The sequence below is a fragment of the Eulemur rufifrons genome, chromosome 6 (genome assembly GCF_041146395.1).
Source record: "Eulemur rufifrons isolate Redbay chromosome 6, OSU_ERuf_1, whole genome shotgun sequence".
NCBI classification, from domain to species: Eukaryota; Metazoa; Chordata; class Mammalia; order Primates; family Lemuridae; genus Eulemur; species Eulemur rufifrons.
The window spans coordinates 18,131,121-18,145,734 of NC_090988.1; positions in this window are offsets into that span (position 1 = coordinate 18,131,121).

Genomic DNA, 14,614 nt, shown 5'->3' on the forward strand with positions numbered 1-14,614 from the left:
TTGTGAAACTGATAAATAACAATTTCCCAATTATATGGGACCTCTCTGCTATCAGAGAATCACCTTGGATAAGCATAAGCTGGACCTGGGGCCACACAAGCATAGCCTCAGCCTTACACTAGTGGATGAATTAGAATTGCATCAAATCATGGATGGTCCCATTACCACTATAGCTACCAGTACTACTATTGCTGCCGCAGCACACGTGTGTGCACACACACACACACAAACACACACAATTACAACTGAAATTTTAAATTACTTTTATGTGCACTATCTTAGTCAATCCTCTGTGCTATTGTTTATAGCTACAGCAAATAAGAGTAGAGAAATAATAGAGGGATTTTAGTCTTTCAATTAACAAATAATTATTAAGCACCAATATGTGTCAGACTATTTAGCCACCTCAAGGATGCAAAAGGCATATTGAAATAATAGTGTTCACGCTAAAAGGATTCTTTGGTCCAGCTGTCTCATTTTACAGGCGAGCACTACAGGTAAGTGAGGTCAAACTTTTTGGCCCCTCCCTGCAGACTCCTTGATTCTACGACCATCTAGTAGTAAAGAGAAAATGAAATCATATGAAACAATGAAAAAGCAATTAGGCAGCAAATAGTAGGATCCTGACGGGAGGAAAAAAGACAGATACAGAAGGAAAGTGACAGGACTAAATACCAGACACAGTCCTGGGGACTTTCATATAATGTTTATTTATCCTCAACACATACACATCATCATCATCATCATCTTCATTTTACAGATAAAAGTAAACTGAAAGAAGTCAGATAATTTGCCAAAAGTCATACAGCAAGGGTTGGAGCTGGAATTCAGAGCCAGTTCTGTCTGAATCCAAAACTTATATTATTTAAAGTTCAAACCACTGAAGTGGAATCGGCATGGCCCCTGCGTGGGATGAGAAGAAGCTTTCAGAAGTACTGAAAAATAAAATAGAGGGGGATCAAAGTATGCAGGGCTTTGCAAAGAGGAAAGTGAGTTACTTAAGTAGGCAATAGGGAGCCTCTGTAGGTTCTTAAGAAGAAGCAGTAATATCGTTATCAAAGAACTTTAAATCAGAGAACTTTAAAGTTGGAAGGAATCTCAGATTAGAAGGCATATAGAAATCTATTTATGGTATCACTTACAGATATTTATTCAAATTCTGCTTTAAGTAATCACCTGACAGAGAACTTACTTCTTCCAAGGCCATACATTCCATTATCAGCTAGCCCTAGTTATCGAGAGATTTTTGGTGAGCATGCTATGAATTTCTTCTATCCAAAGAACAAATCAGCTCAGGACCAAGGTCAGAGATTTGCAGCCCGCCTTCGCAGATCTTCTAGGGTAGCACAAAGCCATGAATCTGTACCTTTTCATCCACTCATTCTTTTACAAATACTGAGTGCTTCCGTGTGCCAGTCACTTTCTGCCTTGAATGTCCTTTTCCTCTTTTGCCCTCCATACAGAGATCCCTGCCCAAGCTTATATTCCTGTAGGGAAAGGTAATGGATATGAGGCATAATAATAAGTATGTGGTATGTTAAAAGATAAGTACTATATAAATAAAAGATAACTGTAAAGTTGTATGGAATACTGGGAATGGTGGGGTGGTGGAGGTGGTATGAGTGATATTTTAAATAGGGTCCTCAGGGTAGCCCTCACTTGAGAAGGTAACATTGAGATAAGACTTGAAAGAAGTGAGGGTGTCTGGCAGAACCTTCCAGGCACTGCAAAGGCCCTGAGTGCGGAGCAGGCCTGGCATGTTCCAAGAGCAGCAAGGGGGCCAGTGTGGCTGCAGTGGAGTGAGGAATGGGAGGAGTGGTGACAAACGGGAAGGACTGTTACTCTGAGGACAATGGAGAGGTAGGGTTTTGAGGAGAGGAATGATCTGACCTTAATTTTTAAAAGATTCCTCAGGCTCTGGGCTAAGAATCGACCACAGGGGGAGGGTGGAAGCAGAGAGACCAGTCAGGGGGTTATTGCAGTGGTCCACGCAAGAAATGATGGTGGCCCAGACCAGGCTGGTAGCAATTTGAGGTTGTGTTTTGTTGCAACACAAATTTCCCTGCATTGATTCAAGTCAAATGCTTTCTGTAAAGTGTTTTTTCATGTGGAACTTTAACCACCACCACTCACCCCTTCCTTCAGGTTCATTCCTTCTCCCCTCACTCTGAAGGAGACATAGCCCAGCTTCCCTTCCCAGCCACTTCCCAAGGCACACGGTCCTTTCCACTTTACAGGTTTTACTGCAAAACCGTTGAAGGAAAACAGACAAGAAATAACAAAACGAACGTGGGTGAGGAAGCTACAAAGGTTCATTTCATAGTTTGTATAATAGCAGTGTCTGGTCTATGGTTTCTGACTACCTCTGAGATGGTCTTGGGAACCCCACGGCCTTTTGTGCTTGGTTTTGATCCTTGAAATCTTGAGAGTGGATCTCTCTACCGCCCACCTCTGCGTCCTCATCTCTGCCTGTATCACACCTTACGGAATTCTCCCCCCGACACACACATACTTTTCCCGTTAAGAGGTGCTATGGTTTGAATATGTCCTCCAAAGTTCCTGTGTTACAAACTTAATTGCCATTGTCACAGTATTAGAAGGCAGAACCTTCAAGAGATAAATAAGTCCTGAGGGTGGAGTCTTTATGAATGGATTAATGCCATTATCTCAGGGAGTGGGTTCCTTATTAGCAGTGGGCTCCTGATAAAAGGAACTCTCTCTCTGTCTCACACGCTTGCTTCTGCCTCCCACCCTTCTGCTGTGCCGTGGCCCTCACCAGATGCCAGCGCCATGCTCTTGGACTTCCAAGCCTCTAGGACTGTGATAAATAAATTTCTTTTGTTTATAAATTACCCAGTCTGTGGTATTCTGTTTTAGGAGCAGAAAATGGGCTAAGATAAGGTCTCTTGATTTCGGGTTCAAACTACACTGTTTACCTCTAACTGAATAATATCATAAATGTTTAAAATCTACTTCGGGTCCCCTCCTCGTATTTCCTTGTCTGAGCATAGGCCATAAAGAGGCTCTTCTTTTTTTCTTTCCCATCTTTCTCTCTTCCCCTGTCTAAGTCCCCAAGTGCTCCGGTGCCAGGTACTTGGCCTGTGATCACTGTGTCCTTTCCCTCTCTCCAGCACAACCTTGTGGGGCCCCTTAGCTCCATTTCTACATTGTAATGACTTGCTTTCTTTTTCTCTTAAAGTTTCCTAATTGTGGCTTTTAGTTCTGTCCTCTCTTTTAGGTCCCTAATCACCTCTCCAGCTTTATCTCCCACCCCCCCAGACCACACGGCATCTGCTCCGACCACTCCGTCTACCTGACATTCCTCAGGCAGACCCCGCAGGATCATTTTTCCAGGTCTTCGCTCTGGCTGTCCTCTGCCTTGAATGTTCTTTTTCCTCCTTTACCCACGGAAACCCTACCTACCCTTAAAGCTTTCTCATAGCCCTTCCTCTGTGAAGCTTTCTCTGCTTCCCCAGAGCTGACTACACCTACGTCCTCCACTCTGCTTTTCTGGCAGTGTCACCCTGTTAAGAATTCTTCATGAACGAAGTTATGCTATGTAGGCAAGGACCGCAGTCTCAGCAAGGAATCATATTGGAAAGCAATTTGCTAAAATATAATTTACAAGTATAGGAGGCAGGTAATTACAGTAGACAGAACATATCATTGAGAGTTAGGAGACCTGGATTTGGATCTCAGCCCTAATTCATTTCTTCCTTCCTTCCTCCTTTACTTCCCAAAAGGAGGTTGGCAAAGTAAGTGTCAGCCAGGTAATGCAGAGTCTTGCAGTCCAGGGTAAGTGCAAAGGGACATAAGTAAATGGTTTTATTTTTATTTTCCCCTCTGGCCTAAGTGAGGAGAAGGAAAAAGGGTTTTAAGAAGGAGAGTAAGAAGATCTGATTTCTGTTTTGTTGTTTGTTTGGTTTTTGTTTTGTGGTAAACTGTATATAACATAAAATTTACCATTTTAACCATTTTTAGGTGTAAAGTTCAGTGGCATTAAATATTAATATAATCACATTGTTGTGCAATCCATCAGCACCACCATCCATCTCTGGAACTTTTACATTTTTCCAAACTGAAAGTTTGTACCCATTAAACACTAACTCCCCATTCTCCACTTCCCCCTACCCCCTGGCAACCATCATTCTATTTTCTGTCTCTTTCTGGAATTTGACTACTCCAGGTACCTCATATTGGTGAAATCATACAGTATTTGTCCTTTCATGTCTGGTGAACTTCAGCCAGCGTAATGTCTTTAAGGTTCATCTATATTGTAGCATGTGTCATAATATCCTTCCTTTTCAAGGTTGCATAACACTTGATTGTATGTCTATACATTTTGTTTATTCCTCTGTTGATGGACATTTGGGTTGTTTCCACCTTTTGGCTATTATGTGTGAATAATGCTACTATGAGCATGGGTGTATAGGTATTTGTTTAAGTCCCTGTTTCTAATTCTTTTGTGTGTATACCGCCCAGAAGTAAAATTGCTGGATTGTATGGCAATTCTTTTTTTTTTTTTTTTTTTGAGTCAGGGTCTTACTCTGTTGACTGGATAGAGTGCAGTGACGCCACCACAGCTCACTGTGACCTCAAACTCCTGGGCTCAAATAGTCCTCCTGCTTCAGCCTCCTGAGTAGCTGAGACTACAGGCAAGCACCACCATGTCTGGTTAATTTTTCTATTTTTTGTAGGGACAGGGTCTTGCTCCTGCTCAGGCTGGTCTCGAACACCTGGCCTCCAGTGATCCTCCTGCCTCAGCCTTCCAAAGTGCTAGGATTACAGGTGTGAGCCAATGTGCCCAGCCTGTATGATAATTCTTTTCGAAATTTTTGAGGGCCCGGGCGCGGTGGCTCACGCCTATAATCCTAGCACTCTGGGAGGCCGAGGCGGGAGGATCATTCGAGGTCAGGAGTTTGAGACCAGCCTGAGCAATAGCAAGACCCCCCTCCCCTGTCTCTACTAAAAATAGAAAGAAATGATCTGGACAGCTAAGATTATATATATAGAATAAAATTAGCCGGGCATTGTGGCGCATGCCTGTAGTCCCAGCTACTCGGGAGGCTGAGGCAGAAGGATTGCTTAAGCCCAGGAGTTTGAGGTTGCTGTGAGCTTGACACCATGGCACTCTAGCCCAAACAACAAAGCAAGACTCTGTCTCAAAAAAAACCAAACAAACAAAAAGGAACTAAAATTTTTTGAGGAACTGCCATATTATTTTTCACATTCCCACCAGCATTGCACAAGGGCTCTAATTTCTCCACATCTTCGCCAACAATTGTTATTTTCTGTTTTATTTTTGGTTTTGTTTTTAAATAATAACCATCCTAATGGATTAAAATGGTATCTCATTGTGATTTTGATTCGCATTTCCCCAATGATCAATGATGTTGAGCATCTTTTCATGTGCTTATTGACCATCTGTATATCTTCTTTGGAGAAATGTCCTATTTAAGCTTTCTGCTCATTTTTGAATTGGGTTGTTTGTTTTTTGTTGTTTAGTCATAGGAATTCTTTATATGTTTTGGATCTTAATCTCTTAGCAGATATATGATTTACAAATATTTTCTCCCATTCCATGGGTTGCCTTTTTACTCTACTGATAGTGTAAATCCTTTTGTACATCCTTTGATGTACAAAGGTTTTTAGTTTTGATGAGGTCCAATTTATTTATTTTTTCTTTTGTTGCCTATGCTTTTGGTGTTATATCCAATAAATTATTGCCAAGTACAATGAAACTTTTTCCCTGTGTTTCCTCCTAAGAATTTTATAGTTTAGCTTGTATGTTTAGGTCTTTGATCCATTTTGAGTTTATTTTTGGGTATTATATAAGGTGAGGGTCCAACTTCATTATTTTGTATGTGAATTTCCAGTTTTCTTAGCACTATTTATTGAAAATTCAACTTCTGGTTTTAAAAGGTCATTCTGGCTATTTTAAGACGATGAATGGTGGGGCTAAAGGGGAAGCGAGGAGAAGAATTGGCAGGCTATTGATGTAATCCAGGCAGGCTATTGATGTAATCCAGGTGAGAGATTATGGTGTAGCGATGGTAATGATGTAGAAAGATGGTAGATAATGTAAATAGCAATAGACATTTACATTAAATGGGGATAAAGACATTTACATTAAAAGGGATAAAGTGGGTTTAAGAATATTTTGGAGGTAGAATTGATAGAATCTTCTCATGGTTCAAATGTAAGATGGTAGGTCAAGAATGACTTAAATGTTTGACTTAAGTTTCCAGATAGATAGGAGTGACTATTTGTGTGAACTTGGATAAATCACTTCAACTATCTGAACCTCAATTAACTTGTGATGGCAAAAATAGCAATAATATCAACCCCACTATCTCACAGAATTGAAAGAAAAAATCAGATAATAAATATAATTTTTTTAAATTAAAGCAATCACACAAATAAGAGTTCATTATATTTCCATTGTGGAATTTGCATTTTAACAGAGAGATTCATGGACACACTAGGCTTATTTAACCTCAAGGACTTATACATGGATAGTGGAATTTCAGACATTGTAATTATCATGGAGCAAGAGCCTTGTGTGGTGGCTGTTAAATCACAACATGTAGATAATTGCCTAATCCTGTAGGTTTAAAAAAAAAAAGGAAATTGAACCCCCATCCTCACTCCCCCACTTCATACATTTTTTTAAATTAAAAAATAAAAAATTGTAATTGAACTAGAAACTTTTTTTTTCCTCTGACAGTCTTACTCTGTTGCCCGGGCTGGAGTGCAGTGATCTCATCATAGCTCACTGCAACTTGGAACTCCTGGGCTCAAGCCACCCTCCCGCCTTAGCCTCCTGAGTAACTGAGATTATAGGCGTGTGCCACCACACCTGGCTAATTTTTCTATTTTTTGTAGAGAGGGGGTCTCACTATGTTTCTCAGGTTGATCTTGAACTCTTGGCTTCAAGCAGTCCTCTCACAGCCTCCCAAAGTGCTAGGATTACAGGTGTGAGCCACCATGCCTGGCCAGTGCCCCCAATTTTAAAGTACTTTCACCATCTTATTTAGTACCTATGATTTGGTACTGTTATTCATCATTTTCAGAGGAGAAAACTTAATCCTCAGTGGTTGAATAACTTGCCTATTATTAGCCAGTAAGTAACAGAATGGGGATTCAAACCAGGTCTTTTGACTCTAAATATTATTATGTTTTGACTGTACCAAAAATATAAAGCTACACCAATCCTACTTTCTAACTAATGTTCTTCTTGGTTTGTTTTTCTAAATTCTTCTCAATTATTGCACCATGAAACATTTCTTTCTCTACCCTGCTTTTAGTGCTTTCATGAAATGAACTTAGTACTAAGAGTATGAGGGGACCCTGCTGTATTAATTGAACAAATATGACCTCCCCTCAATTTTTTTTTTTTTCTAGAGATGAGGTCTTACTCTGTTGCCCAGGCTGGAATGCAGTGGCATCATCATAGCTCACTGCAACCTCGAACTCCTGGGCTCAAGCAATCCTCCTGCCTCAGCATCCTGAGTAGCTGGGACTACTGGCATGTGCCACTGCACCTGGCTAATTTTTAAAATTTTTTTTGTAGAGGTAGGGTCTCGTTATGTTGCCCAGACTGGTCTCAAGCTCCTGTCCTGCAGTGATCTTCCCACTTTTGTTTCCAAAGTGCTAGGATTACAGGAGTGACGCAGTGTGCGCGGCCCCTCCCCTCAAATTTTATTGACCTTGGTAAGTCCCATTATAATGATACACGTGGGTTTTATCTGAGTGGATCAAGCACTGGAAAATCCATTTGCCTATCATAAGTAAAGTAGGGTCAGCTCAGTCTGATTCCTTTTTTTTCTGCAAAAAGAAAAGCATGGTATTCTCTGCAATAGTATAACTAATTGTAGTACCTGTCACCCTCAGCCTGACCCAGCTGTAGATATTGAAGTCCTTCAAACCACAAACCACGGGCAGATTTACATCAGCTGGGGTCTTGGTAAACTGCAAGTCCTGATACAATAGGCCTAGAATAGAGCACAAGATTCTGTATTTCCAACAGGCTGCCAGGTGATACCCTGGCTGTTGGAACTTGGATCATACTCTGAGTAGACAAACCCTGGGACTATAATTAGTCTCTATGAGATTAGCCTTGCTCCAAGGGTGAGTCCTTTAAGATGGAGTGTACCACTCCAGCTCTCATTATTAATATATGTTGTTTCTGGATTAGTTCTTAAGTTTTCTGCACTGAAACTATAGGCCCACCCTGAGCCTTACCATTGGCTTGAGTGACAACCTATGCAATTCTTGCCAGGCTGCTCTTTTTGGGGGCTGGGCCCCATCTCTGATCTTCCCTACTAGGTTCAATTTCAAACCAACTGCTTGATTATTATTTGATAAATATGCCACGGTGTGATGGTACCTGCAGCTGTGTCTAACCCCCAAGATAGTGCCTCTTGGATCTCAGTGTTGACCCAGATGGAGACAGAGTTTGCCATGCCCTCACTGACACAAAAGGACAAATATTGTATGATTCCGTTTATATGAGGTACCTGGAGTAGTCAAATTCATGGAGATAGAAAGTAGAACAGTTGTTGCCTGGGGGTAAGGGCAAGAGGAGAATGGGGAGTTAGTGTTTAATGGGTACAGAGTTTCAGTTTGGGAAGATGAAAAAATTTCCAGAGATAGATGGTGGTGATGGCTGCACAATATGAATGTACTTAATGCTACAGAACTGTATACTTAAAATGGTTAAAATGGTAAATTTTATGTTATATATATTTTACCACAATAATAAAAAGAGAGAGACAAGGACTGAAGAAACGTTCAGATATGTTTGCTCTCCTCCAAGAGGAGTCAGAGTGAACTGGTACATGGGAATTAAGATCGTGCCTACTTCAGTTCTTTTACCCCATCATCAAGAGTGCAAAAGGGGCCCATGCACTAAGCTAAGACCACGTATCCTTCAGGCCTTCTATCCACATCATCAGGGCTGGAAGACTGGGTCCCCACCCTCATGCTAATACCAGGCTTCCTGCGAAATCTCAACCTCTTCAATAGGTATCAAAGTAGAGTCTGTATCTGGTGTAAAGTTGTTCCTCCCCTAACAGGAGCCAAGTGTGACCCTGAACACCTGACAACCTGGACATAACCTTCTCCTTCCCCCAGTCCTTCTGCCTACATCATTCAGAGGTCAAGAGCAGGTACATGACCTAAGACTGAGAACCTGCATCCCTGGACTTCCTTACCTCCATTAACAGGGGTAAAAAAAATGATACCCAGACATCCACCACTCCCTATCCCCCAGTAATACTCAACAGAATTGCAACTTCTGTCTGTCTTAAATTTGTTAGATTTATCCCTGTTTATGTCCACTACAAAAATCCCAGCCTTCTAAGTAATCCCTCCTATTGGAAGAGGACTTCCTCTATGGGCCCTGTACGTCCTTGCAGAGGGTCTCAGACTGCAAGACTTATTGTCTGTCCCCCGATACTGAACAGTTTCTATGGTTGGTCAGGTGAGCAACTAAGTAGACCAAGGTGACCGTGGTATGACTACTGTGGTCTGCTTGCTTAGGGGCACCCTTCCTAGGGGAAGGGGGCTGGATTTTCTGTGACTTACTACAAGAGATGCTGAGCCCTTGGCCCTGAATTTCTCAGCTGTAGCATACTGCTGTAGCAGCTGTAGCATGCAACCCACTGCATGTGTAGCATCCAAATGGGTCTATTATGTCATCCTGTGTGGCTTTAGGGAAAGGGGAATAGCACGATTAGACTGATACTCCTGCTGTTTACTGTGCTGTGAGTAATGAACTATCTTGATCCAATCCATTAAATTTCGCTGTCAATTTTCAGCCACCATGAGGTTGTGGCCTACCAGCCTGTTTGCTTGCCTAGTTATCACCTTTGGAGTCTTGTTACTTCTTGCCTTCCTCTATGAGGTTGGAGTTCTTCCCTGAGACCTCATATCCCATATTTGAATCCCCAGAAAGACTGGCATAGACCCTACTCTGTCCCCTCTCTCATCCCTCCCAACTCCTAAAACTCTTCCACTGTTTACTCTAAAATTTATGGTCCATTATCAGCAAAATCACCTATATTCTCAAACATTTCTTTGAACATCCTCTCCATCTTCTTGCCCTAAAAGCCATTTCAAATGGTGGCTGTATTTTCTCCCATGGCTGTCATAACCCTGGGCCTAGACACCAGGTAGGTGTCCTGCCACTTTCAGGTCATTCTCAGTCTTGCCTTCCTGATAACCCCCACCATTCTCCCTATCCCAATATACCCCTCTCATTTATCTGCTATTTTAGCTCCTGGTTTACTCTCTCTCCAGAGTTTCTCCTGTCTTAATTCTTGGTAATCTTAATGCACATGTAGATGATCCTTCCAACACCCTGCCTCTCAGTTCCTTGACCTCCTCTCCTTCATTGATTATTGTCCTTCACCCTGTTTCCATCTTGTTTTACCAATAATTGCAGCCTTTTCTTTCTTTCTTTTCTTTTCTTTTTTTTTTTTTTTTGAGACAGAGCCTCACTCCATTGCTCTAAGCAGAGTGCCATGGCATCAGCCTAGCTCACAGCAACCTCAAACTCCTGAGCTCAAGCGATCCTCCCACTTCAGCCTCCCAGAATGCTAGGATTGCAGACGTGAGCCACCAAGCCCAGCCAACTGCAACCTTTTCATCAGTGCCATGCATTTCACTCTCTCACCTCCTGCACCATCTTTTCAGTACCCTGACACCTGCAATTCTTCAGTCCCAGGCCCTCCCATCCATTGGGTCTACTGCCTTTCCCTATGCCTCACTCCCTTGATGTCGTCTCTCCCCTCTTTACTGAGCTTAAATTCCATGATCAATCATTATATCCATATCCCTGTATATACTCTAAACTCTCTAATCCCTTTCTTGATTCACCATATTTATTTGGCAAAACCACAACCCTGGATACACAAAAACTCTCACCTGGTCTGAGCACCTGAAAGTGGAAAACAAAAACCACAGCAAAGCTGAGTGGTCTCACTTTAAAATCTAGGCCATAGCCGGGCGCAGTGGCTCATGCCTATAATCCTAGCACTCTGGGAGGCAGAGGCAGGAGGATTGTTTTGAGCTCAGGAGTTCGAGACCAGCCTGAGCAAGAGCAAGACCCCCATCTCTACTATAAATAGAAAGAAATTAGCCAAACAACTAAAAATAGAAAAAATTAGCCAGGCATGGTGGTGAGTGCCTATAGTCCCAGCTACCCGGGAGGCTGAGGCAGGAGGATCGCTTGAGCCCAGGAATTTGAGATTACTGTGAGCTAGGCTGACACCACGGCACTCAAGCCCAGGCAAGAGAGTGAGACTCTGTCTCAAAAAATAAAAAATAAAAAACAGTAAAATCTAGGCCATGAACTTCAAGGGGGCCCTAATGCTGCCCAGTAAGCATGGTACACCCCTAGTCCATTCACTTACCCACTCTTCTATGAGCCATGAGAATTTCATGGCTCCTCCTCTCTCCTCAAAACATTTTAACTCTCACATCATGACCTTGACTCCTATTTTACTGAGAGAGTAGAAGCAACCAGACTTCTATGGATTCCCGACACATCTACCCACCTTCCTGCCTATGATCATGTGTAAAGTATCTGTGCTCCTGCTTTAAGCCAATCCCTCTGCCTGTGTCCCAAGTAGGTGGAAATACGAACCTTGTTGACCTCTTTGAAGGCAACCTTGAAACATCTATTAAAATTTAAAATACACATACCCTTTACAAGCAATCCCACAACAAACCTATGAGGTATTATTTTTGTTTTATAGGGAGTAATGAAGAACCTGTGGCACAGAGAGATCAGGTGACTTGCTCAAGGTGACACAGATAATAAGTGAAGAGCTGGCTTTCAAACTGGGGCTAAATCCAGGGTATGTACTCCTTGCTGCCAACTGAATCCTCCTTTCACATAGAAATGCCAGTGTGTGAGGATACAAGCACGACAGTTTGCACTGTAGCATTGTTTGCAATGGCAAACACCAGATGCAAAGAGAATAACCATCCACAGGAAATGTTTGATAAACTATGGAACATTTATATCATGAAATATTATACAGTCATGAAAAATAATGTGTTAGCTCTAGACCAATTAATTTTGAAGAATTCCCACACTGTACTGGGAAGTGAAAAAAGCAATATATGTGTGTGTATACATATATAAAAATTATAATCTGATATTTTTTGTAAAACAGAAGCAAACTCCCTCAACAATACAAAAACAACTCAATTAACAAATGGACAAAAGATCTGAATAGGCACCTCATCAAAGAAGATATGCAGATGGGAAATAAGTACCTGAAAAGATGTTCAACATACGTTATTAGGGAAATGCAAATTAACAATGAGATACAACTGCACCCTTAAAATCCTAAACTCTGACAATGCCAAATGCTGGTGAGGTTGTGGATCAACAGGAACTCTGATTCATTGCTGGTGGGAATGCAAAATGGTACAGCCACTTTGGAAGATATTTTGGCAGTTTCTTAACTAAACTAAATGAAATCACACTCTTACCATATGATCCAACAATCATGTTCCTTTCTATTTACCCAAATGAGTTGAAAACTTATGTTCACACAAAAACCTGCACATGGATGTTTGTAGAAGCTTTATTCATAATTGCCAAAACTTGGAAGCAACCAAGATGTTCTTCAATAGGCAAATGGATAAACAAACTGTGGTACATCCATACAATGGAATATTATTTACTGCTAAGAAGCAATGCATATCAAACATGAAAAGATATGGAGGAAACTTAAATATATATCACTAAATGAAAAAAGCCAATCTGAAAAAACTACATACTGTATGATTCCAATTATATAACATTCTGGTAAAGTCAAAACTAGGGAGACAGGTCAGGCACAGTGGCTCACGCTTCTAATCCTAGCACTTTGGGAGGCCAAGGCAGGAGGATTATTTGAGGCCAGGAGTTGGAGACCAGACTGAACAACACAGAGAGACCTTGTCTCTACAAAAAATTAAAATAATTAGCTGAGCATGGTGATGTGCCTGTAGTCCTAGTTACTTGGGAGGCTGAGGGCAGGAGGATGGCTTGAGCCCAGGAGTTTGAGGTTGCAGTGAGCTATGATGACACCCCTGCCCAGGCAACAGAGTGAGACCTTGTCTCAAAAAACAAAACCAAAAAATGAAAACTATGGAGACAGTAAAAAGATCAGTATTTGGGGTGGGGAGGAAAGGAGGATAAGTAGGTGGAACACAGGGAAATTTTAGGGCAGTGAAACTATTCCATATGACACTGTAATGGTGGATACATGACATTATGCATTTGTCAAAACCCATAGAATGTACAAAACAAAGGGTGAACCTTAACATAAGCTATGGACTTCAGTTAATAATAAAATATCAGGCCGGGCGTGGTGGCTCACGCCTGTAATCCTAGCACTCTGGGAGGCCGAGGTGGGCAGATCGTTTGAGCTCAGGAGTTCGAGACCAGCCTGAGCAAGAGCGAGACCCCATCTCTACTAAAAATAGAAAGAAATTATATGGACAGCTAAAAATATATATAGAAAAAATTAGCCGGGCATGGTGGTTCATGCCTGTAGTCCCAGCTACTCGGGAGGCTGAGACAGGAGGATCGCTTCAGCTCAAGAGTTTGAGGTTGCTGTGAGCTAGGCTGATGCCACGGCACTCACTCTAGCCTGGGCAACAGAGTGAGACTCTGTCTCAAAAAAATAAAAATAAAATAAAAATAAAATATCAATATTGCCTCATCAATTAGAGCAAATGTACCACATTAATTCAAGAGGTTAATAACAGGGGAAATGTGGGGGTTGGTGGGGGTTGGTGGGATTGGTGAGTATATGGGAACTTTGTACTTTCTATTCACATTTTCTGTAAGCCTAAGACTGCTAAAAAAAAAAAGGTCTATTAAAACAAACAAATCCCCTAATATATGTCTTTCTGTGTGCTTCTGTATGGTCATATGAGCATTGAAAAAGCTAAGGGAGAGACACACCAGGTGATGTTTGGTGATGGAGTGACGGCGGGAGTGGGACGGAGCTCAACACAGACTGAACTTTGAGCAAATGCATAAACATAACACTCAGGGTCAAGAAAACATCCCAGCAAAACAGGGCAGAGACAAATCCAAAATAGGCACACAGAAGAAATCTGGGACTGTATCCAAATTAGTCCCTTTGCCACGCTGGTTAAGGCTTATTACCAGTTTCTAAGGAAAGAGGAGTGGATACTGACATCAGAACCACTGTATATGATTGACAATGCACAGTTTATGAATTTATAAATGGTATAGAGTTTGTATTAAAAGAAACAAACCCAAACAAATCAAAAGATGGTTATTAAGAAATGTTCTATCCTATGGGAAATCCATATACGTCCGTATCTTGTGCATCTTTCTTTTGTTTTTTTTCCTGGATGGACAATTCTATAACATCTTTTGCATCTTTCAAGGTGCAGTTGAAATGTCCATTTCTACAAGCCTTCCCCAATTCTACCAGCTGAAAGAAAACTTTCCTTCCTCTGAGCTTCCATTATACTTTGCCAGTATCTTCTATGGGCATCTTATATTATTATATCTGCATGTGTACATATCTTGGTACCATGTGTGGCATCCCCTCACAGAAATAAACCTCATTAA